Source organism: Rhinopithecus roxellana, chromosome 10, assembly GCF_007565055.1.
Source record: "Rhinopithecus roxellana isolate Shanxi Qingling chromosome 10, ASM756505v1, whole genome shotgun sequence".
Lineage (NCBI taxonomy): Eukaryota > Metazoa > Chordata > Mammalia > Primates > Cercopithecidae > Rhinopithecus > Rhinopithecus roxellana.
In genome coordinates, this window is record NC_044558.1 from 81,562,870 (window position 1) to 81,587,744 (window position 24,875).

Below are 24,875 nucleotides of genomic sequence, written 5' to 3' on the forward strand. Positions count from 1 at the left end.
CACACTCTTATGTTACATTGGCCATATGTATCAAGAGTCTTAAAATTATTTACATTTCTTGATGGTCTAGGAACCATCAAAAGAATATTTTTAAATACAGAGAAAAGCTTTCTGCACAAAGTATGTATATTGTAGAATTACATTTACAGGCACAGTTTGCAGATACATCCCCGTATATTTAGTCCACAATTCTTCAGATTTCCACCTGATTTCTTCTACATATTTCTGCCATTCATAGGTTTTACTGGAAGGCTCCTGGGACTTTTTTTGGATGTTTTAATCATATCATGTATACAACTGTGTATCCTGATTTCCTTCCACTTAACACTATCATAAGCATTTTAATATATTTTCTTTGTAAACATTTTTAATGGCAGTGTTATTTGCCACTAAATATATGATACAGGGGATGTATCATAACCATTCTGCAAACTGTGCCCTAAAGAATAATTAAATTTTATGTATTCTAGTACACTAGCTTTTAATTATTATTTTCTCTATTGTTTCTAATAGCAGCAGCTACTTACAGATTTAAGTGCCATGTAGGCGGTCTGGCCCTTTATCTCTTACTCTCATAACACCATAAAGTGGAAAATATTTGTGACAAATAATAAGCTAAGAGTTAGTATTTTCAATATGTAAAGAACTCATGGCCGGGCTCGGTGGCTCAAGCCTGTAATCCCAGCACTTTGGGAGGCCGAGATGGACGGATCACGAGGTCAGGAGATGGAGACCATCCTGGCTAACACGGTGAAACCCCGTCTCTACTAAAAAATACAAAAAAAAAAAGAAACACTAGCCGGGCGAGGTGGCGGGCGCCTGTAGTCCCAGCTACTCCGGAGGCTGAGGCAGGAGAATGGCATAAACCCGGGAGGCAGAGCTTGCAGTGAGCTGAGATCCGGCCATTGCACTCCAGCCTGGGCGACAGAGCAAGACTCCGTCTCAAAAAAAAAAAAAAAAAAAGAACTCATACAAATTGACGAAGAAAATAATGAAGATCAACACACAAGTTGTTATAGGATGTGAATCGACGGTTCACTGGACAGACTTGCTGTTACTTTTTAGTAGACAACTAGTTAAACATTTTTGTATACTTTTGTGTACTCTGATACTTTTTGCATACAAAGTACCTTTTTATTGCTACTTTTATTTATCCTAACTTTAAAAAAATTAGAAAGGATTTTTTTTTTTTTTGGTAAGAGGGAGTCTCCCTGTGTCACCCAGGCTGGAGTGCAGAGGCACAACCTCTGCTCACTGCAAGCTCCGCCTCCCGGGTTCAGCCATTCTCCTGCCTCAGCCTCCCAAGTAGCTGGGACTACAGGCACCTGCCACTATGCCTGACTAATTTTTTGTATTTTTAGTAGAGACAGTGTTTCACCGTGTTACCCAGGATGGTCTCGATCCACCCGCCTTGGCCTCCCAAAGTGCTGGGATTACAGACGTGAGCCACCGTGTCTGGCCAGGATTTTTTTTTTTTTTTAAATCAAACACTGACTTGACCTTCGTGTAGCTGGTAACGTGAAGTCAATGTGAATTCCAAGGGAAAGTTCACGTCTCTTCCAGACAGCCCTCTGAGATGGCCTACTTGGTCTCCCCACTTCTACTCTCCACCCCCAACACACCCCCACATCTTGCATGCAGCGACTAGAGTGGCTGTTTAAAGATACAAATCTGATTATGTCACTCCTCTTTGTAAAACCCAACCCGTATCATGGTTTCCCACTTCACTCGGGATAAAATACAACCACTTTAACCTGCCCTACAAGACCCTACTTGATCTGGCCCCTGGCCTAGCCACTCTTCCCCTTCACCTCCATAGTCTATCCACATTCATTCTTTCAGTTCCTGGAATGGGCAAAGCTTTTTCCCCTCTTTGAGGCCTTCCCACATGCTGTTCCTCTGTCTGGAAAATTATCCCCCACTTCCCTCCACACTAATACCTACGCACTCTTCAAATCTCAGCTTTAATCTTATTTATACAGAAAAGCCTTTCCTAGGCCCCTTCTCTCCACTCTAAAATTTGGTCTCCCCTTTTTTATACTTCCTCATAGCAGGTGCTGCTTAACTTCCACAGCAGATACCACAGTTTGTGATCATATGTGTAGCTGTAATTGTGTTTAAATTCCGATCCCCTCCCCCTCACAGATCATAAGCTTCAAGAGAACAAGAACAAGTTGATTTTGTTGGCCACACTGCAGGCACTCATATATATCTGAAAGAAAGAAAAATACATACAAAGCCCCTAATCGTATCTCGTATATCTTAAAATGTTACCCATCACATCATTCAATCATTATTTAAATGATTAAAATATTAAATCTCAATATTAAAACTCTGATACAGCCTGCAAATTTAGTAACAATCCCTTTTCCTTGAAGGATATAAAAACTAATCTGAATCTGCTGCTGCCACAGAAAAATACATGTATAACTTACAACTCTAAGAAAATAAGATTAAATATTATAGTGAGAGTATTGTCTAGTGTTCAGTTTGCTAATATGTTTATTCACAGTCAACTAATTTATATGCCTTATTTTTTAAGATGTGAAAGCACTAGGGGCTGGGCACAGTGGCTCACACCTGTAATCCCAACACTTTGGGAGGACTGCTTGAGGCCAGGGTTTGAGACCAGTTGGGGCAAAATAGTAAGACCCTGTCTTTACAAAAATAAAATAAAATAAATCAGCCAGGTGTGGTGGTACATGGTTGTAGTCATTCCTAACTACTGGGGAGGCTAGAATCATCCCACTACAGTCCAGCCTGAGCAACAGAAAGAGACCCTATCTCGCTCTCTCGCTCCCTCCCTTCTCTTTTTTAAAGAAGAGGAGAAGGAAGAAAAGAAAGCTCTAGGAAAAAATGCTTTGCAAAATACTGTTTACGAAGTCTAATGTATTGTCAGTACTTGATAAAAATTAATTTAAAAAATCACAAATTAAAAAGCATTCAAAGTTGACTATCTCTAGTGCTCTGTGATATGATACACATCTCGTCAAAAAATATAAATGATATTGCAAATAATTTTTGGATCATAAAGGCTAATAAAACCAATATTTATATACTACTTTACATTCTACAAACCATATGCACTGTATCACTGAACTCTATGGAGTAGACAGAGCAGGCCATTTACAGAAAAGAAAACTGAGGTTTGGTGTCATTCAATGTCCTCCCCAAGGTCACACGACTTCTAAGAGGTAGAGTCAGAACTACTATAGGGGAGGGAGGGCTGCTCCCATACGTAAATTTCTTAACCAAAAGAGAACTTCACCATAAATGCCGAATCTCGGTAATTAGCGTAGATCTGTGCTCCTATTACCAAAATGTCATCTCATCAGAGAACCATGACCAGCGAAAAAGCTGTTTTAAAGTTAAAACTTAAACTATCAATTTGGGAAACGGCTAAACCACAGTATACTGAAACTATAGAACATGATGCAGCAGTTGTTAAAAAAAAAAAACTTGAAGCATTATATGCTAAAATTGAAAGTTAGTATACAACAGTCCTTGTTAAAGCAGTCAAAAACGATGTTAGGTGCACACACGCAAAAGTATCCCAAAAGATCTAGAAGGATACACACCTCACAAGTAATAGTCGGCATCCCTAGAGACAGAGGTTGATAGTCAAAATACAAAATGCCATCTCTGCGATACGCTGTTTTTACAAATAAAATGTACTACTCTAATTTAAAATTAATTTTTAAATTTTAAATTAACCTGTGGATTGAACAAGGTCAGTTTCCTGCTTTAAAAAACTATGCATCTATAAAGGAAATAGGGGCCCTCTCTAAGAAGACAAAATGCCTAAAAACGTTCCATCTTGAGAAAACAATAAATTGTAAATATCAGAAAACGTTCCTTGAAGAAGGCAAAGCTCGGAAATCTTTTTTCAGTATCTGGTCTCCTTTGTTGCAGTGAGACAGCCCATAAGCAATCCAGCGACCAGAACAGTTCGGAACAGGCTCCCGGGGAGATTTAGTTGTTGGAGTTCGGCAAGAAAGGTTTCACAAAGGAGCTGAGTTCTGGGGGAAATGGGAGGTGATGTGGCGGAGAGATGGATCTGGATGGGAAAATGTCTGGGAGGGGGGTGTACGGAGTTCATGAGAAGCCGGGGACAGTGAGAAAACTGCAGTCGAGTCCTGGAAGGGGTGAGAACGCCTGCGGAGGCGGGAGTCGAGAGGGAAGCGGACAGCGCCGGCAGCCAGTTTACCTGGGTGAGAATCCGGCCCTTGTGGTCAAACAATGGAGGCGTCCGGCCGCAGCAGCCTTCTGCGCTGGGTGCGCGAAGGGTTCCTCATCACCTGAGCGGGATGCTCGCCTCCTCTGCCGCACGCAGGGCGCCCTGAAAAACACACAGCACCCCATGCAGCCGGCTCCTCCGCAGCCGCCCGGCTCCCCGGTCCCCTGGCGCGGCCATGACCGCCTCTCCGGGGACCCGCCTGGAAGGGCTCCAAGGCGCGGCTCCACGGGCGACGAGGGCGGCCGCGCTCCCCCTCCTCGGCTCCAACAACAATGGAGCCTGGCTCGGGAGTCCGGCTCCCGCGGGGCCTCGCCCGGCCTCGCCCTGCCCGCTGCCCAGCCCTCGCTCGCGCCGGCCGCCATCTGCGCCCCTCGGCCCCGCTCCCCCGCACTGCGGGCCCGCGGCCGACCGCCCGAGGCCCGAGGGGCGGCTTCTCAGCCCGGGGCCCGCCCGGCTGCGCGGAGCCGCTCTGACCTTCCCCGCCATCCCCAAGGGCCGGGCCGGCCCGAGGCCCATCCTCCGGGATGGGTTGTTTTTCTTTTCTTTAATCCACTCCACCTCCTTCCCACCCCCAGCCCGCTCCCCGGCCCCCGGCCCCTAGCCCCCTCCGGGAAAGAAAGAAAGACTGCAGCCCGGCCGCCGAGAACTCACTCCAAGTGAGGGGAGTCAGCGCCCCAGGCCGCGGGCGCCGCGCACCCACCTCCCTCTCCTCAGGGACACCTCACAGGTGCGCCTCCGAGCCGCGCGCGCGCGCGCTCCGCACACCCAGACGCCTCCGGGGGACAGCGCGCGTGCGCACGCACGAGGCCGGGGAGCCCCCGGGGAGCGGGGACCGCACGCATGCGCGGCCGCCAGGCCCGCGCCCCCACTGCCCGCCTCCGCCCCCGCCCCCCCAGCCCCGGCACTGCCGGCCCAGCCATCCCCAATCCTCGCGCGCGGCGCGCGCGCTCCCGCTCGCCTCCCTCGCTCCTCCCCGCGCCCCCGCCCGGGCCGCGTTACCCAGGGCAACCGCAGTGCGGCCGCACCTGAGCTGTGCGCCTGCGTCCAGCGGGCCCGACCCTCCCTTCCCCTCGGCCCTCGCCCCTGCCCGGCCACAGCCGGGCGGAAGGGGGCGTCGCCCCGCCTCGGCAAGTGAATATCTGCCCGCCGCCCCCGCCCAGCTCGGCAGACACAGACCCGCCGCCGCGTCGGCGCCTCACCCGCCGGGTCAGCGCGGCCAGGCCTCGCCGCCGGCCCCACTCCCAGGGTGCACCGCGGCGAGCGCTCGGGTGGGAGCGGGCGAGATGTGCCGGGCGGGCGGCGCCCACTGACCTCCCTCGGCGGCCCGGCCCCGGGCAGCGCCCGAGCCCAGGCAGCCCCGCCCGCCGCGCCCCGCCCAGCCCATGGGCCGCGAGCCCCCGCCGCCGCCCGTCGGGAGGACCGAGCTTAAGAGGGCAGCCGCCTGAAGGAACGCGACGGCGGCGCCCGCAGGTGAGGCGGGGCCCGGGGTGTGCCGAGTCTGGCCCCGCTCACCTGGCAGCGCCGGCGGGGGCGGAGGGGCCGGGCAGGGACGGGAGTTCGTGGCGAAGACTTTAAAAACCCTCCCCGCGGGGAGATGGGGGACGGGGTCCTCCCCCCCACCCCCGGGGCTTGGAAGCCGCGCTAGCTCCGCGAGGGGCAGGGGTGGCCCCGGGCGAAGGCAACTCGGGGGACGGCGGAATGGGGGGGAAGAGGGTCCCTGAGGCGCGGGCCGCGCCCGTCCCCGCAGAGTCCGCCGGCCCTTTCTGGGGAGGGGGCGCCCCGGCCCGGGCTCCGGTCCAGGGTGCGGACCGGCCGCGGCGCGCGCCCACGCCAGTGGCAAGGAGGAGGAGAGGCCGGTCCCGGGGCGCTCCTGCCAGCCCCGGGGTGGGATCGCAGGGCGAGGGATCCGCATTGCAGGTGCACCAGGAGCGCCCCGGGGCCTACCCCGGCTTTGTCTAGGATGCTGTGGGGAGGAGGCGACTTGAATCCACATCTCCTTTTTAAATGCATGTTACCACCCGGGGGACCTTAGAGACCCTCCCTGACAAGTTGTATCGCCTCCTGTCTTGGTAGCCTTTCCGTAAGTACACTACCCGCCAGCCCCTTCCTGAAGCTTTGTTGCGGCTTTAGTTTACTCTGACGATTTGCCTGTGATTCGTGAAACGGAGCAGAATGCACAAACGCAGCAGAGCTCCAGGTTTGGCTCCTGGGCTGCCGTCTGCTACCGCGAGTGAGTTTCTCTAACTTAGGTTTTCATGCTGACCTGTATTGTTTCATTTCAAGCTTTGATATTTAGCAGTACGATCTAGTCCACTAATGAAAATTAGGCAGCCACAGAGAAAATATAACCGTACTCTGTAGTTTAGGTTGCAGTAGTTGGTTTTATAACAAAATACAAGCTACCAGGCTGTAATACTTTTAACATATTACGCATTTCCAGAAACCTGTAAGAGTATTAAAACTAGGATTGCCATTTTAAAACTTTTACGTTTGAAATTAAAGAGCATTGCTATTGATAAAATGATTTTTTTTCTTTTCTTTTTTTTTTTTTTTTGGCACAAGAATTCCCATGCATTTTCTCGCCGTTGCATTGTAAGGAAAAAGATGCTAACGTTTGAAGTGCCTTTTACCTCCAAAGATGTTTTGAAATGTATGTAATTCTTTTGGGTAACTGTTCATCTTACGTGAAATATGCTTGGAAGAAGGCTTTAAAACTCGTGATTATATATACGGGTATGCGTACCTATACTTACAACTGAAAAATCTTGAAATAGTTTTGTTACTCCTCTGCATATTGTAATTACTCAGTAAATTTAGTTTAGGCACATTTAAGATCTAAGGTACAGGTCAATTATTTGTGTGAGATTTTTACTGTAACACATTTTAAATACATCAGTCTGACAAATAGGTTGTTTTGGAAATTAGATATTTTTATTAACTCTTTAAAAAACGAATCATTCATCTTGGGTATATAACTCTTTCATCTGTCATGTTGGATAAATTGCCAAATTGGATAAATTGATCTCAACTTACCCAATTATCTTTGGATACATTGAGCTCAATATAATTCCCTAATTGGTAGGATGCCTTTGCAGTGATACTAACGTTAATAAAGTGTTGATGCTTTTAAAAAATACTTATGTTTAAAAAGCATTTTCTCGTATTTCTGGCAAGAAAAGTCATGGAACTTTTTTCCTTCTATCTGGAACAAGGTCAGCCATAAATAGTTTCTAATACATAGTGGGCACACATTTGGTAACTAAGATTAATTGTATCTACTGAATTTACTGAATTCCATATCCTTCAAGGGCAGTGACTAGGTGACTTTGTATCTTCACACAGCAATGTTGCAGCAAGCGTTTGAGTCAGATTGAAGTTTCATCCCGGCTAGGTAGGTGCTAACTTAATGACACCAGTTTCCATATCTTCAGCCTTGATGTTTCAGCCTGCAGAGGAATTTGGGCAGGAAAGTGGCTGTGTCCTGATTGTCTTCAGATATCTGGAGGTCTGTCATGCAGCAAGGGATTTCATGTATTTTGAGTAATTAGTACAGAAAACAGATTTCACTTTCATGTAAAGGCGAAAGTTGTTTATGGTGAGAACTAGCGGTGGAAAGAAGGGGCTGCTCCTTCCGTAGGGGCTTTTGGCATCAGCTGGTTCCCCGCTTGGCGTGAATGTCTGTTAGGAGGTATCACAGGTATAGGAGGGTCTTTCTGAGAGGAACTCCTAGGTATTCTGATGGCAGCTATATTCGAGGATTTCTGTACTTCACTTTTAGCACTGTGGCTTTTGTTTTTTGTTTTCTTATGCTGGCTTCTACAATTGTGGATGTAGCAACATCCCCAGACACCTACATGAACCCTGGGAAGATTTTTAGTAGATTAAAGACCCACCTGCTATCAAAGATGATTCTTAGTCCTGCTTTGCGTTTATATGACACATTACAGGGAATAAAGCACTCTCAAATTCAATGTGTTTTGAAAGACTGTTTTTAATTATACATGATTTGTATTTCTTTCTTTGACTTTTATTTTCTACAATAAACATTGAATCAAGAGGAAAATTACCCTTTTCTAGGAAGGCAAGCACAAAAGTCTTTTTTTAAAGCTCTTTTTAAAAAATGGGATGGTGCCAGTCATTCTTTGGAGAGCCAGCAAGTTGTGAAAGTGAATCGTTCTTTTACTTGGCTGAAAACATTTTTTAAAAGATACTGAATAAGCCTGGGTGCAGTGGCTCACTCCTGTAATCCCGGCACTTTGCTAGGACGAGGCGGGCAGATCACAAGGTCTCGATTGAGACCATCCTGACCAACATGGTGAAACCCCATCTCTACTAAAAATACAAAAATTAGCTGGTCATGGTGGTGCAGTATTCCCAGCTACTTGGGAGGCTGAGGCAGGAGAATCACTTGAACCCAGGAGGCAGAGGTTGCAGTGAGCTGAGGTCATGCCACTGCACTCCAGCCTGGCAACAGAGCTAGACTCCGTCTCAAAAAAGAAAAAAAGAAGAAAGAAAGAAAGACTGAATAAGAGATGATTCTTGTGCTTGCTCCGCGTTTTAGTTTGTTTATTTCATTACTCAAATATGACTCAAGTTTCACAGCAAAAAGTCCAGTCATATCCACCTACATTAAGTTGCATTGGATGTTTTTTCAGTATGTCTGCATGGTTTTTAAAATATGCTGGCAGCTGAAGGTAAAACAAAGCCAAGAATTAGAATTACAGCAAGCTGAAAAGCTTAGGGGAATTGGAGCTTTGTTTGAAGAAGAAAAACATGTGCCCTGTTTGTATGAAACCAATCTTGAGAATGATGGTTTTATCAAAAATGGGAATAATAATTTATCTATTATAACAAAGATTCAGCTACTGAGTGTCAATCTAATACATGTATTAAGTGGGTCAATGAGGTTGGAACTCCAGTCTGTGGCTAAGAAGCAGAGCAGAGTTGCCTGTGAACACGAGTGCCCAATACACAAGGATTGAAGTGCAGCAAGACGGTAATGAGGCCAATTGAGTTAAACCAAGGTCCAACCTCTCCAGTTTAGGAAGAAGAGGAAAAAACAATTCTGAATTAATGTCTGCTTGGACTTAACTTTTTAAACGTCTTTTAAAGTAGTTTCTCTTGTTCTCTAGCAGATGAGTTTGTCTCATGCTTTTGTGTCTCTTACCCGTTAGCTGACTTTGGGTGTGATAAGTGACTAAGACTCCTCAAACTTTGAACAAGGAATATACCATTTATTTATGCTGTATGCATGAAGGGAAAAGAGACGATTATCAAGTTTTTCTGGCCAACCAAGAAATAAAAATGAAACCTTAAAAATACTTATTTTTCCAGGAAAAAAAAATCACAGATACTACTTAAATATTATTACCAGGACAACAAATTAGCAAATAAGGCAACCAGTTAGAAAGCAGCATTTTCAAGGTTAAAGGTTGCATTTTAAAGCTTTTAGCCATGACTTTTGAGGGGATCACACAAACATCTTAAAAGACTTCTTTGTTTATCAGAAAACAGTTTACATGCAAATTTCCACAATGGAGAGCAGACTGAGATCAATACTTTCACGATTGTTCCCAGCTTACTGCTTTATCAGAAAGAACTTTACTACGAAGCAAGAAGTGTCTACTCTTCTGTGAAGGAGTAAGTTTTCTCCTTGTTTCTGAAATTCTGTATTCTAGCTGAATTCTCCAGACTGAGCAGTGAACTTATATTGGTTAGCATCAAATAGAGCAAGCCTGAGAAAGCTGCTTATAATAAGGGGGAAAAACGACAGAAGAAAACTTTTAATAAAGGAGTATGAGGCACATAATACTCTGCTTCTGCAAATTTTCTTTTTGTTGCCTCTTTGGCAACACTTCAGATACTAAATTTAGGTCTGCGTAAAATCCATTATCCTTTGCTCTTCAGATTTCCTCCCCAATCTATTTCTAAATGCATCCTGTGCCCTTCTCATTTACTATGCAAGTAAGAGAGTTTATGAGAAGTCGTTAAAGCCCATTTTCTTAGGTAACATTGTTTAAGCATTAATGCTACATGTAAATTGTCGTTCCCAATATTACTATAATACTGTCTTTCTTAAAGTTGCACATTTTACCTAGAAATCCGTGGCATCATACTCTGAAAAGGCCACCTTTGATATAATGTAGAGGACATGTAAAAACACTGGGTTCCCAAGAGAAAGTTCCATCTCTATCATACATAGCATAATTATCTAAGGATCGCCATATTTTTCTAATGATAAATGAACATAAGAGGTTAGGCTCATGCCATACCCTAGACATTGAAGAAGGCTTTTTGTAACTCCTTTCTCTTCAGCTGTCACACACATCAACCCGGATGAAAGGCACTGCTAGTGTTTCTGCCTCAGTGGCTAGTAGCGTGGGAGGGCAGATACGCTTTTTTAAAATAGCCAAGGCTTGCACATTGATAAGAAAGATGGAGAAAAGTTGGGGTTTTTTGCTCAGTTTTGTGTTCCCATAGATAAGAATGTAGCAGAAGTTACTAGGTTTGGCCTGTCGTTTTCAGGGAAGGTCAGTCAGTATCTGATACCGAGTCATCTTTATCTTTTGATTAAGTCCCTGTGACAAGACCAGAAAGTTCTAGTGGAATAGAGCAGCAGCTTTATGGCATTAAGGTACTTGTTCATTGACATGCCCTACTGCTCTCGGGGGAGGAAGGATATGTAATCCTCCTCAGCCTCTGCAATGTGATAGATTTCAAGTGAGGAATTGTTTTCCATCAATAAAGCGGTCAAGTCAGTTTTTAACAAGTTTATTTGTACAATAAGGCTGTGGTATCAGGACCCAGTTCAGAGATGAACAAAGCCAAACCATATTGTTTGAGGGCAAAGGCAGGTTTTTAGGGGAGAGAGAAAATAAATATCCAAGTAGAAACAGAGCCAGAAGTGAGACCTTGGAGACAGGTTGAGAGCTGTCTATTTGGAGGTGTTCTTGTGTCTCATCCCTTGTTGCAGGATGGAACTCAGAGCTTTGGATGACCATTGGCTAATTCTAGAACACTGCACTGAACGTTACTCATTAGCAGGCTGTGGTTAGAGCAGAGTGCCTTTCCTAGTAGTTTCAGGATGCCAGCGGGACCTGCGTGTGCAGTGACCATCTTGAGTCTGAAATTTAAGTGGAAAGCAGCAAATTAGCCATTCCTGTGTTTAGAGAAAACTGAGTTTAATTAGAAGGTGTCAAGTCGTTGGGGCCAGCATGTTCCTACTGAAGAAACTGGGAATCCTCAGCACATTAGTAGCCAGCAGAACTGTGGAGTTCCTTGAAGGAAGGTTGAAGTGATGTTTGGACTGCTGAACCGCAGAGTGAACCTGGGAACGAGATGTACTGACAGACACCCTCATCAGTGCTTTCCATCGGTGTGCAAGACTTAGCTATTTCTCAAAAGAACATAGCTTCCTCTCCCGTGGAATGTCCTACCATTGGGGATGTAACCAGAAGCCTCCAAAGCCTACTCAGTTTTTTAAGTGAAGATCCCAGATTTTTGTTTGTCACAACTCTCATGTTTACATTTCTAGGTAGGGAATCTAGCCACTTCAGTCCAGTTTCTGAAAGTTCCTGGCTAGATTATTTTTCACAGTTCCATTTGGACATTTTACCACCTCTTCTGATTGTGGACAAGACAGTGAAGGCATTGATGAATGTATAGGGCTTTACAGCTTTATTTACAATCTAATCTGGAAATTATGGACTCCTATTCCAAATAGACACACTTAATGTACCAAATCTGTAAATAAAATATTTCAGAAGTCTTTTTGACAGTCATTGTGTTAGCCTTTGCATGCATCTTCTACACCCAGTGAAATTACTAAAGCATTCACACGAAAACCTATTTTTCTCATTTGAATAAAACCAATCTGAATGTGCTTATAAATGCCCACCTCCCGCCCCACACCCCCATCCATAGATAAGTTGCTCTCTTTGTCTTTGTGGCTACTTCCCACAACATGAATGGACAGGTCAGACAACTCACACAGTGGTGATGAGCTACACTGGTAAATTTGGAACATGCTACCCACATACAATTTTCCCTGGCATCCCTTCTTGTTGGTGTGTACCAGGCCATGGGACACAGGAACAAGATGAAGGCACTTTGGAGCTACCAAGGGGCTCTCTGAAACCCTGACAGTCTTCAGAGTCCCTTCTACGATGTGAGGCCTGATCTGGGACAGGGACAGTGTGGGAAAGAGCCACCATAAGGGACTGTTCACTCTGAGAAAGATGACTGACCATAGATAACCTTGACCGTGTTATTCACCAAAGGAAGTATATTTCCAAAACAGCCCAACATGGGTTACATGAGGGCCGTGAGAAATGTAAGCTCCTCCGAGAGCATGCAGCCCTCACTGTTTTCACAATTGTCCGTAGTCAACAGAGTCACGAAAAAGTGAGAAAGAAAAGCAGGACTTCATACTCCAGTGAGAGCAATAAGCTTTGACTTCCGGACAGAATATACAGAGGTCAAGATGAATCAAGGTTCCTCTTTATTGAGAAGAGATTGCATCCCAAAGACCAATTTACTTTTCTGTGAGTGGTTAGTCTTGTCTCTTCAATTCTACACAAGTGTTTATGGATTCACCTCACTGTATCTCGATGCACACGTACATGCACACTTGTCATTCCAAACAGTGTATTTAACTGGCAATGTATTTAGCAATTTAAAATTGTAGTTTTTAAATGTTACCAAACATATCAGGTGTCCTAATACATTGATTGATTTTACCATCATAATTTGAGCTTTAATAACAGGTATTCAAAAAAAGACCCAGCAGCTCATCCGTGGGGATTATCAGGTGACAAGGGATGTTTTTTCCATTTGAATTTTAATTTCTTTATTCGTTTTTAGGTAAATATTATTAACTGATTGCTTCACTATTCTGTTGGTCCAAAGGGAATTAGGAACTTTAGAAAACAAAATTTACATTAAAAAATAATGCAGTTGTTATTTAAAATTGTCAGAAATGTGGCATCCTAAAACATTCAGCTAATAGAAGTAGAGTGACTCTTGGTTGTCATAACATTTAATACTGTCTGGGATTTTTAAAAAGCAATTTATAAAAATAATAGGTTCTTAAGCTACAGCTCCCTTTAATTTGTATTCTCATGTTTAGATTCACCTACTCTGAAATCATGGTGTTAGGTAGTCATTGAGCTATTCTGTAAGGCAAGTGTCAAGAATTTAGGAAGTTCCATTTAATTTAGCCTTTGTGAAAAAACTCTACTTTTTGTATGAATTCATATGTACAGGGTTGTCTGTGCCCCACCCCTACTCCCAAATATTAGCTCCACAGAGGGAGAGTTTTTATCTCTTTTGTTTGTTGATGTGTTCCAAGTGTCCTCCACAGTGTCTGGCTCAAAGCTGCTTAAAGATGCTTCCTTTATAGAAAGAATGAACTATAATACTTTCTATCACCCCCATATAGAAGACATAACCTTCTCTTATACCCCCAAATTCACAAAAATAGATATGAAAGGATTTTCTTTAAAAGTACTAAGAACTTGAATAATTTCTTTTATGTAGTCTTCTGTGTTATATTGGAATAGCCTTATTGTTAATACAGACACTTTATAAAAAAAGATAAATAACTTTTCAGTTTGTACCTGTTATGTTTAAACTTTGTTTTTAAACTGCTTTTACAACCTGAGCAATTGTTTTTATTTTGAAAGAGACCTTTTCAAAGTAGAAAACCATTTTAAGATTTACCAGCGCAACACTAATTACTTCAACTTCTCCAGTATATTTGTGCAAATTACAAAGTTCAAATTATGACTCTTGTACACAGGGTTTCCTGTTGACCACGGAGCCTGTACTTTCATTTCTCCCAGCCTGGAAAGCTTTCTTAAAGTGCTAGTATATATAAAATATTAGGAGTTTTGACATGATTTCATAAATTTATTGGGAGTCTTTAAAATTCTCCTAAGGTTTACATATTTAGTGAAGTCCTTAAAAACAAAACTCTTTGCATTGAAGAAATATTAAAGCCTTTAAACATCAAAGTTTCCTAGAGATTTCCTGCTTGTCTTAGATAGAGTACTCCTGTGGAAACCGTACACCTAGGTCAGCTTCAGTGTTTCCACTTAATTTCTGTAGAAATATGCAGCTTTATAACCATAACACTGGAGTCCCTATTGCATTTCAGAATTATCTCGCACTCACCCTCTTCAGTTCTCAGGTCACGTTAACGTTCATACAAGAAAAGCAAAATCTCACATTATTAAGAAATGGGAAGAAAATTATTACATTCTTAGGCAGTTTGGAGTTTATTTGCAATCCTTTTTCTTCCAAGCAAAAGAAGGCAAGGAAATGCTGATCCAGTGTTCCAGCCGTTTTAGCTAAACAGGTAAAGTAGTCCCTTTCTGCACTCCTGCTTCGCCAAGCATGTAAGATACAAGGAAGAAACTCACTCAAGTAGGCTCCTATTGCTCCCTCACCTGCTGGTTGCCTTTTCCTCCAGGGTTAGCAGTTCTCTGGTACAGGAAGGATGCTGCATGTGGGGAGAGCTTGCCCTCCCAAGAGTGCCATACGCTGCGTTTACTAGCCATCCCAGAAACCCAGAGAGACCAGGATAAAACTCAAGTCCAAAGGGGAGAAAAGGCCTACCTCAAATTAGGTTGACCCTAACCCTGGGGGTTTCTCAACCAAAACTCTTTTGACCTTTGGGGTCAGATTATCCTTGCTGTGGGGCTGTCCTGTGCATTATGGTCCATTTAGCAGCATCCCTGGCCCCTACCCACTGGATGCTGGTAGCACCCACCCACACACTCATGACAACCCAAAGGGTCTCCAGACATCGCCAAATGCCCCCTGGGGGCACAGTTGTCCCAGCTGAGAACCACTGCTCCAACTTGATCAAACTCAAGACTCATCAGGAGGATGAGAACCCTGTGTTCTTCCATTAATTCCAACTGCTTAGAGTTTGCCTCATATCAGAAAACTTACACGCTAATTCCATCTGTTCTTTGGATTAAAAAGAAAAAGATATATCTTGCATAAGCCATAAAACAACGACTGTAGATTCTCTGAGGGGGAAAAAGAAAACCTATGTAGATGGTGTTCTTAGCAGGCTAGAGTCAGATTGCAGAAGCAGGCCATCTCCTCTCCAGGACCCACGTGAAGATTACTCTTGCCACTGCCAGGTTATGTTATGTCTCAGCACAGAGTCACCACTTTCCTCTCTCTACTCCCCGTCCTGTTCAGCCTTCTGAATCGCGGCATCAGTTGACTTAAGCAGGCAAAACTCAAACTACATTTGAATAAAGAATTTGTCAATATCTGCATTTGTTGTAGTCTTCCGTATCGAGAGAAACCCCAAGCCCCTTATCCAGCTAACCAGAACACCTTAAAAGTGTTTATGTCTTCAAAAAAGAGCTACCACATGAAATTGTATTACTAACAAATTAGCAAATAAGGCAACCAATTTAAAAAGCAAACATTTAGAAGTTCAGAGCTATATTTTAAAGGATTCAGCAACAATCTCTAAAGCCCAGGTGTCTTAAAATACTTGTTCGGTAGTACAAACAAAACAGAATTGTACATTTTTACACATTTCCACACAAAATAGCAGAGTAAGCTTGTAACTCTTTAAGAGAACTAGCTTTTTAACCCAGAATGGTGTCTGTTTTTCTGCAGCTTTAGGAGAGAAGAAGCATTTTCTCTTCCTCTGAATTATTTTTTCACAAGCCGCAGCATCAAGAGTAAGCACTGGAATTATATTAGCATCTGGCACAAAAGAGTAGACCTGAGAAGCTTACAGCTTAAAATATGGGGAAAGAAAAGGGCATAAGAGATTGTTTAACAAATGGAATATTGGCCAAACGGTGTTCAGGCTGTGCAGCATATGCACTTTTAAGAGGGTTGCAGCATTTTGTCTTCATTTAGGGACAGTATATTATCTAGTTAAGAGCATAGGCTTTGGAGTCAGACTGGTTTGGGATGACCCCAGCTCTACCTTTTACTAGGTGTGACTTTAAGGAAGTTATTTAACCCTCCAAGCTTGTTTGCTAACGTGTGAAGTGAGAGTAAGAATATCTGCTCCTTAGAGTGTTGATCAAGTACGTAGCATGGTGCCTGGCACTGAGCCCTTGGTAAAAGGTGATTCCGTGTTCATTCTTCTTCCCTGGAGCTAAAGGCTGTGTTGCTACTGCAGTTTCTGTGTGCTTCATCCTGCATCATCCCTGCCGGACTAAACTCCCTTAAGTGGGGATTTTGCCTCTATTGAGTAAAAACTCGGCTTTTCCCCATTTCTTATCTTTTCCATCTTGACTTTTCTGAGCAGCTTTGAATATACAACTTAAATCTGACACTAGCTTTTCTATCTAACCTTATTTTCCACCATTCCCCAGAATGTTCTTTCCATATCAGATAGTTTAATGGTCTCATGTTCCTTCTAAAGCTTCATTCATATTTGCTTCACCAGAAATGCTTTCTCCTGACCCAACTCTGCCCATCCTTGGAGGCTCAGTTTAATTCCAACCTCTTCAGAGTAAAACCTTTGTCACTCCAGTCCTTATTCACTCATTATTAGGTACCTCCATGTGTCTGGCAACAGATAGGTACCAGGAATGCTACAATAAATAATTGAGGCCGGCCCCTGTCTTCCAGGGATTTATGCAGCCTGGGGCAGGAGAGACAGGTAGATAAGAGAGAGTTGCCAGTGCTATGATGGGCAGCCCTTCACCCTTAATGGACAGCCCTCCCCTGGCTCCTGTACTTGGTGTATGCCTCGTGAGGATTTAATTATACATTGTTTTCTTTGTACTTTAGTGGCTGAGTCTCATATCCCCAAGTAAATTGTAAGCATAGGACTGAGTACACAGCACTTTAGAAACATATGCTGGCGTGATCTTTCACCTCCAGATGCATATCTAAAAGAATCAATTGCCTAGCCTATTGTACAGGCCTTGTAAACTTCAAAAAGCAAATTAAAAAACAAAATCGATGATGTTAAGCTCCTGGCGACCCCCATTAACCTCCTAGTGATTAGAGTGGCTCCTAGGCTTTGGAATTCATGGGACAGTGCGCTTTTAAATTTGGCAGTTCTAAAATGAAAATGAAGAATTGTCCTTTGAGTCTAATAACGTTAGCTTTATGGAAAACTCACTGCATTGTCCTCGTTTTCCTCACTGTGTCACAGACCAAGAAAAGTATCATCCAAGCTCATGACAGGTGTTTCCTGAGTTTCTGAGCTGCTGAGTGCCACTGAGGAGCTCATAAAGCATGATCTGAATCATGAGCTTACATGCACCGCGGCCACATCTCAGCTTCAGTGCCGTGTCACAGGCTCAACATTGACGGTTCACATACTTGGCTCGTAAGAGAAATTTCCACGTGTCAGTAAGCTGCACCAGAGAAAATACTGTATGCCACAAACTCTAGGAAGTCCTGAACAAGCCCACATTTTCCTTTCCACAGAAATGAAATTTTAATTTGTAGGTGGCTTGATAATTTTTTACTCTCTTTATTTGTGAGCTTTCCCACTATGGCAATCAGAGAAATTGTTCTAAGCCCTCTCCTGCTCATTAATACGAGATACAGCATAGCGCCTAATGATGGGGTCAGGGAGGATGCTGAGTGAGATCACCACTAATGTGCAACTCCTAGAAAGAAGCCTTTCTTAAAGGGCCGGCCCAGGTTTCCAGAGGCACCATTATTGTAGGTGGCGGGGAAATAGCAGGGAACAAGACAGAAAAGTCCTTGTTCTCCTGGAGTTTACAAAGCTAGTAAGGTAAGAAAGATAAATAAGCGACCTAATTTTAGAGAGTGGTAAATGCTCTGAAGATGTAAAATGGCATAATGATGATGGCAGTTGAAGAAAATTGTTAAATTATTCCGGCAGTACAAAGTGAGCACTGGCCACAGCAGTTACATGACATTTTATCTGGGAGCAAATGAACCCTGTTTGGATGACTCTCCATATTGAAGCAATGATAGTAAACACATAGCTCTAGCCATGATTCTAAATGCTTTAGATTGTGCTGCCCAACTTGGTAGACACTAGCCTCATAGGGACAGTTCATTTTAATTCAAACAAAAAGTAAAATGAAAAATTTCTCAGACACATTAGCCACACATTTCAAGTGTTTGATAGCTACATGTGGCCACTCCTCTGAGCCTCAGTTCTTTAAAAATGGCATAACCATATCTACTTTGTGTGATTGTTTCAAGAATTAAGTGATCATCTGTAAGCCTGGCACCTAAGGCCGGGCGCAGTGGCTCACGCCTGTAATTCCAGCACTTTGAGAGGCTGAGGCAGGCGGATCAGTTGAGGTCAGGAGTTTGAAACCAGCCTGGCCAACATGGTGAATCCCCGTCTCTACTAAAAATACAAAACTGAGCAGGGCGTGGTAGTGCGCACGTGTAGTCCCAGCTACTCAGGAGACCGAGGCAGGAGAATCGTTTGAACCCAAGAGGTAGAGGTTGCAATCGCACCACTGTGCTCCAGCCTGGTCAACAAAGTGAGACTCCATCTAAAAAAAAAAAGAGTCTGGCAGCCAGACAGTTGGTGTGGCTACTTTGTTGGACAGCAGAGAATAGAATATTTACATCATCACAGAAAGTTCCATTGGACAGCATCTCTTTAGATAAATTCAGTCTTCCCCACATCCTAAGGAGGTGTAGGTACTGTTTTTCCATTTTGCAGATGACGAAATAAGGCATGGGAGTTATGCGTGACTTGCCCAAGGTTGCATCGTTAACGAAGGGAACGAAGGGCAGAACTAGAATGCAAACCCTGGCGGTCTGGATCCAGAGCCTGGTTAATCCCTACCCTGCTATTCCGCTATAGCGCACAGATCCCGTATAGCTCATCTGTGTGATCCACTTTCAACCAGGGTGCATCTGAGGGAGAGAACAGTACCTCTCCAGAAAATCTTGTCATTGAATGCTTTTAAATTCAGCTAACATGAGTTCTGACCAAAGGATCAGGAAAAATGTAGGCCTGTCATAGGCACAATTTCCCTCTCCTTGAAAAGGGCAGAGGAAACCACAAAGCACCAAAAAAATACCAAGTTTATGTATGATCTCAATAAGGCAGATTAAGCGCTCTATGCCTCAGTTCCTCTATCCTAGAGCGGTGTGAGGATGTAATGAGACAAGGCCTGGAAAGCCTCAGCGGGACCTGTCACAGTCAGTGACGCCAGGGAGGTCAGCAGCATTACCACTGCACTCAAGCGGCCACACTTGGGTTGAACGTTCCAGAATGCACAGGAAACAGGAGAACAGACGACTTACGTGAGGAGGCAGCTTGTCCTTTCCCAGAGCTGCCATGAGAGCCTGTGGTTCCAAACAGCCTGAGTTTGGAATTGGAGAGCACTTTAGGAAGGCAAGAGGCAGAGGAGGTGGCAGCCTTTGGAGAGAATCTGCATTTGGCTCATGCAGTTAGGATTTGCAAGTTTAGTTAAGTGTCTTCACTCATCTGAGCCTCCATTCTTTAAAAAATGGGTTTAATCGGCTGGGCGCGGTGGCTCATGCCTGTAATCCCAGCACTTTGGGAGGCCAAGGCAGGCAGATCACCTGAGGTTGGGAGTTCGAAACCAGCCTGACCAACATGGAGAAACCCCGTCTCTGCTAAAAATACAAAGCCGGGCATGGTGATGTGTGCCTGTAATCCCAGCTACTCGGGAGGCTGAAGCAGGAGAAGCGCTTGAACCCAAGAGACAGAGGTTGTGGTGAGCTGAGATCGTGCCATTGCACTCCAGCATGGGCAACAAGAGTGAAACTCTGTCTCAAAATAAAATAAAATAAAAATGAGTATAGTCATGTATCTTGCATGATTGTTTTAAGAATTAAGTAATCAGCCGAGAGTGGTGGTTCACATCTGTAATCCCAACACTTGGGGAGGCCGAGGTGGGCAGATCACTTAAGGTCAGGAATTTGAGACCAGCCTGGCCAACATGGCAAAACCCCATCTGTACTAAAAATACAAAAATTAGCCAGGTGTGGTGGCGCATGCCTGTAATCCCAGCTACTCAGGGGGCTGAGGCACAAGAATCACTTTAACCTGGGAGGTGGAGGTTGCAGTGAGCCAAGATCACACCATTGCACTCCAGCCTGGGCGACAAAGCAAGACTTCCCCATCTCAAAAAAAAAAAAAAAAAAAAAAAGATTTAAGTGATCATCTATAAGCCTGATACATAGACATTTGGTAAATAATAGTCATAATTACTATTTTGATTAATGATTTTCAGCTTCTTATTAAAAGATGTCTTTGAGTATACATTGGGTGCTTATTTGTAAAAGTATCTAAATGAAAGTGGACCCTTAAGTATTTTCTTGCCCAGATGCTTTAGACCCAGGGAATGTGTTAGGACAGAGTTATCCTCAAACATGATTGCTGTTACCACCCTTTACAGTGCAATGATCACACCCTTGAGAAGCCAGGCAGAGCCCACGGAAAGGCATCACAGGGCGTGCACGTAGCAGCTGTTTGCGAAGATGGAAGCTGCCTCACACTCCCCCACAACCAGCAAGGACAGTGGCCGCCATGTATGACCTCAGGTGACCATCCTGTCCATTCTGAAAACTGGGAAGTCAAACTCTCCAGGCTCCTGACTGGCCAGTAGGCTTCACCAGAGCTGGATCAACCAGAAAAAGCTGAAACATCTAACCTAAGAATTTCAGACTTCAAATGGAAAATCTGGGCACTCTAAAACCAAAATTGCTAAGTTCCAAAAATGTTGGATACATTGGGTGCTTATTTGTAAAAGTATCTAAATGAAAGTGAGCCCTTAAAGAGTGTGTCATGAACCAAAGATGGCGATTAACCCCATTGTGGGGGCACAAGGCCAAATACAAGAGGAAAAGACAAAGTCAGCTGTGCAAATGGAAAACGACCTTTGACAAGGCGAGGACGGAGAGAAAATACTGGACTGCCTCATTCTCGGAAAACTCCTGATGAATATCAGATGTGGTGATTTTCTACCTTCCCCAATTTCTTTCACTCTCCTCCCACAGCTGATGTGTGATCTATGAAATACAGTTGTCCTGCCCCTTATTTTACTTGCCATTACTTGTTTTCATTTATTTTGACTGGGTTAATGCACTAATGGCTCGTTTATCTATGATGATCAAAATTTGGTTCCAAAGACAGCCCTAAAGTGACACCTGTTTGCCTTGTACCATTCTCTCACTGGTCTCTGGATGTTAGAATTGCTGGTGCATTTTAAACAACAGACATTCTTGGCCGGGCGCGGTGGCTCAAGCCTGTCATCCCAGCACTTTGGGAGGCCGAGACGGGCGGATCACGAGGTCAGGAGATCGAGACCATCCTGGCTAACACGGTGAAACCCCGTCTCTACTAAAAAATACAAAAAACTAGCCGGGCGAGGTGGCGGGCGCCTGTAGTCCCAGCTACTCGGGGGGCTGAGGCAGGAGAATGGCGTGAACCCGGGAGGCAGAGCTTGCAGTGAGCTGAGATCCGGCCACTGCACTCCAGCCTGGGCGACAAAGCAAGACTCCGTCTCAAAAAATAAATAAATAAATAAATAAATAAACAAACAACAGACATTCTTAATGGATAGCTGTTTTGTGGGAAGCTTTTCCCTTCCCCTGGAACTTAATGCATGATTTCCCAGAGAGCTGGAACATATGATTCTGGAAATTCTCTTGTTCCCTGACATAATAAAGAGTGATTGTGAGTGGGAAGAACTTTATAGGGGTCAGTCATAAATGCCATCAGTAAGCATGCCTCATGTATTCTGCACAGCACAGGAAGTTTGCGGAAATGATACTTGTAAAGAATTGAATAATCCACGCTGGAGCTCTCAGATCACTAGGTGGAAAGTCAGAGGTCAAACACCCTTAAATGGACATGCTGAAGCCATCAAAAAAAAAAAATAGGAAATGATCTAGGGAAATGGTAAATGCCTTCTTAAAAATATGAGTTTGTCTTTTAAAAATATTGATACTTAAGCTATGTTTTTCCAAAGGAATAAATGTTCAATAAAAACAAGTATCTAATTATTGATCACCAGAAGGTATGTAAGTACTAAAATTAAATGCCTGGTCATAGTGACTTTATTCACTGAAGTGACTATTGTTGGACTATTTTAATAATATCCAAGATCTCTAACGTCCTCCCTGTCTCAACTCATCGGAAGGAATCAGTGTGGGCCCCTTTCACAGACAGGCAAGTTGGAGGAGTTGGCTTGCTTTCACTTGATGCATAGCTATATTCTTACACTGTCCAAGATGACATGGCTGGGACTGGGCAGAGCCCTTTCTACCACCTTACGAGGATAACGTCTCTTTCCTCTATAAGTGACAGGCATCTTCTCTGATGCCTATTATAGCTAATGAAACCATGGACGCTTTCACTTTTTGTGAGTAAAAAAGGAAAAATATGGCTAAATTAAAGTGTATAGAGCCAGGTAAGGGGTCTGGCACTTATAATCCCAGCTACATAGGAGGCTGAAGCAGGAGGACCACTTGAGGCCAGGAGTTTGAGTCAAGCCTGGGCAACATAGAGAAACCCTGTCTCCCTCTCCAACCCCCCCAAAAAATGTATAGAGCTTCAGCTAATGAATACACTTCTTTCCTTAAAACCTGTACTGTAAGTAGGCAGACCCACAAATGGATAAAAGAAGCCCTATCAGTTAAGTCAGGTGAATTAGTCCATCTGTTTGGCAAACCAGAGACTGAGATTTTTAAAGCAAGGGAACGCATCTTCTTGGCCTAGGAACTACAGTTGAGATTGTGATCATCAAGCACTAAGATGAAGTATTTCGTTAGGATGAACGATGATTTGGCATTTGGGATCACTGTATCTTTTAGTTATCAACTAGTAGACAAAATCGGCAGTAATCTCAATCTGAGGTGGAAACGGAAAGACCAGTTGGATATGAACTGCTTACTTCCCCTCCCATTAAAGGAAGGTATAACTAGGTAGAATTGTTTGTGTGGTAACTTATGAGATATTTGTGTCCTTAAATTGTTGACTCAGGATCATCTTGGTAAATGACAAGCTTGTTAGAAGTGAACCAGTGACATTTCTACTAAGTTGAAAACGATTCTAGCTCTAGCTCTTGAAACAAGGCTATTTGGGTGATCACCAGAGGGCGTTCACATTGGGGGCTGCCGAGAAAGGGCAGGAGGAGGATGCAGGGAGGGCAGGAAGGGCGTGAGCAGCACCTCCATGGCCCCACCAGCCACCTTCTCCCCCAAAGCAGCTTCTCCCTGAGCCTGTGTCTTCAGAATAGAAAGTGCAGAGTTGACACTGTATGGGCATCGCCCCTCCAGCTCTGAGGGTCCGGAGATGGAGTGCTGGTGCTCTCTCCTCCTGGGGTGGGGTCTGCCGCCCGCTGCTGGCCTCCTGGCGGTTAGGAACCCAATCTTCCATGAGGCCCAGGACACTCCCAGAAGGCACCACATGACACAGATGGTAGGAGCGCGTGTATTTGCCTATCTTGGCCTGCACAGGCCACTGAAAGACATGCGCAGGCAACCGGAAATAGACTTGCTTTCTTCATGAGGCATTTTCACACAGAGAAGCCAAGCCCTCATCAGTGTACAGACCCGTGACATGGTTTTTAAATAGAAGCCAAATAGAGACTCTTAAAGTATGAGATAATCGGAGTGCAGAGAAACCCGGTTAATAAATCCATCATGTAGGCCTCCAGTGACTGCAGCCTTCCCAGACAGGCTGCGTACCCTCTTTCCATGTCTAATTGTCAGGCTCTCTAATCACATCCATTACAACTTTAATGTTAGGCTGCACGTTCTTTCAGAAGGAAATGGCTGTCAATGTCAAAAGAATTGTCGATGAACCTTAATAAAATAAAATACATATGAAGGATAATATCAGAGAATGACAGGAATGTATAATGCATGGGGGGAGGCACCTAAGTTCTCATCATTGTCATTTTCCTGCATATCTTTGGGACACTAAATTGTTAACATTTGTAACAACTACCTTCCCATTAATTCTTCTTGGTGATGGTAAACCAATCACAATTCTAGCAATCCAAGATTACCCTGGAACAATACTGTTAAAACATATGATACTACTTTGTTAGTGGATATTTAATGATTATCTTTTTTAAGAGAAAACTTTATAATTTTTTTCTGACTATATTTTCATCGCTAAAGAAGCTTTATAGATAGTACTAAAATAGAATTTTTAAAAGGTAAAAATCACCCAGAGTCCACCACCTAGAGACAAATGTTTGTTTGTTTGTTTATTTATTTATTATTATTTTGAGAAGGAGTTTCCCCTCTTGTTGCCCAGACTGGAGTTCAGTGGCGTGATCTCAACTCACTGCAACCTCCGCCTCCTGGGTTCAAACGATTCTCCTGCTTCAGTCTCCCCAGTAGCTGGGATAACAGGCGGATGCCACGATGCCCAGCTGATTTTTGTTTTTGTTTTTGAGATGGAGTCTCGCTCTGTCACCCAGGCTGGCATGCAGTGGTAAGATCTCAGCTCACTGCAACCTCCACCTCTCAGGTTCAAGCAATTGTCCTGCCTCAGCCTCCTCAGTAGCTAGGACTACAGGTGTGTGCCACCACACCCAGCTAATTTTTTGTATTTTTAGTAGAGACAGGGTTTCACCGTGTTAGCCAGGATGGTTTCCATCTCCTGACCTTATGATCCCCCCACCTTGGCCTCCCAAAGTGCTGGGATTACAGG

At 44.1% G+C, this 24,875-nt stretch overlaps 2 protein-coding genes across 17 annotated transcripts in view; one reads left to right on the forward strand and one right to left on the reverse strand.

The window, feature by feature from the left end:
• ZNF664 (zinc finger protein 664) overlaps positions 1-5,532 on the reverse strand; it is a 39,325-nt gene extending 33,793 nt beyond the window's left edge. For 10 of the 15 annotated variants that reach the window (XM_030938926.1, XM_030938925.1, XM_030938919.1 and 7 more), the window contains exons 1-2: positions 4,889-5,027; positions 4,208-4,339 (exon numbers count right to left, since the gene is read on the reverse strand). The gene's annotated coding sequence lies outside the window, so the exon portion shown is untranslated. Of the gene's footprint in view, positions 1-4,207; positions 4,340-4,888; positions 5,077-5,436 lie in introns of those variants that run through there. The other 5 variants (XM_030938927.1, XM_030938923.1, XM_030938916.1 and 2 more) reach the window with 2 other exon arrangements.
• CCDC92 (coiled-coil domain containing 92) overlaps positions 5,273-24,875 on the forward strand; it is a 35,718-nt gene continuing 16,115 nt past the window's right edge. Inside the window, exon 1 of one of the 2 annotated variants that reach the window (XM_010368405.2) lies at positions 5,273-5,707. The gene's annotated coding sequence lies outside the window, so the exon portion shown is untranslated. The remainder of the gene's footprint in view (positions 5,708-24,875) is intronic. The other variant, XM_030938912.1, reaches the window with a different exon arrangement.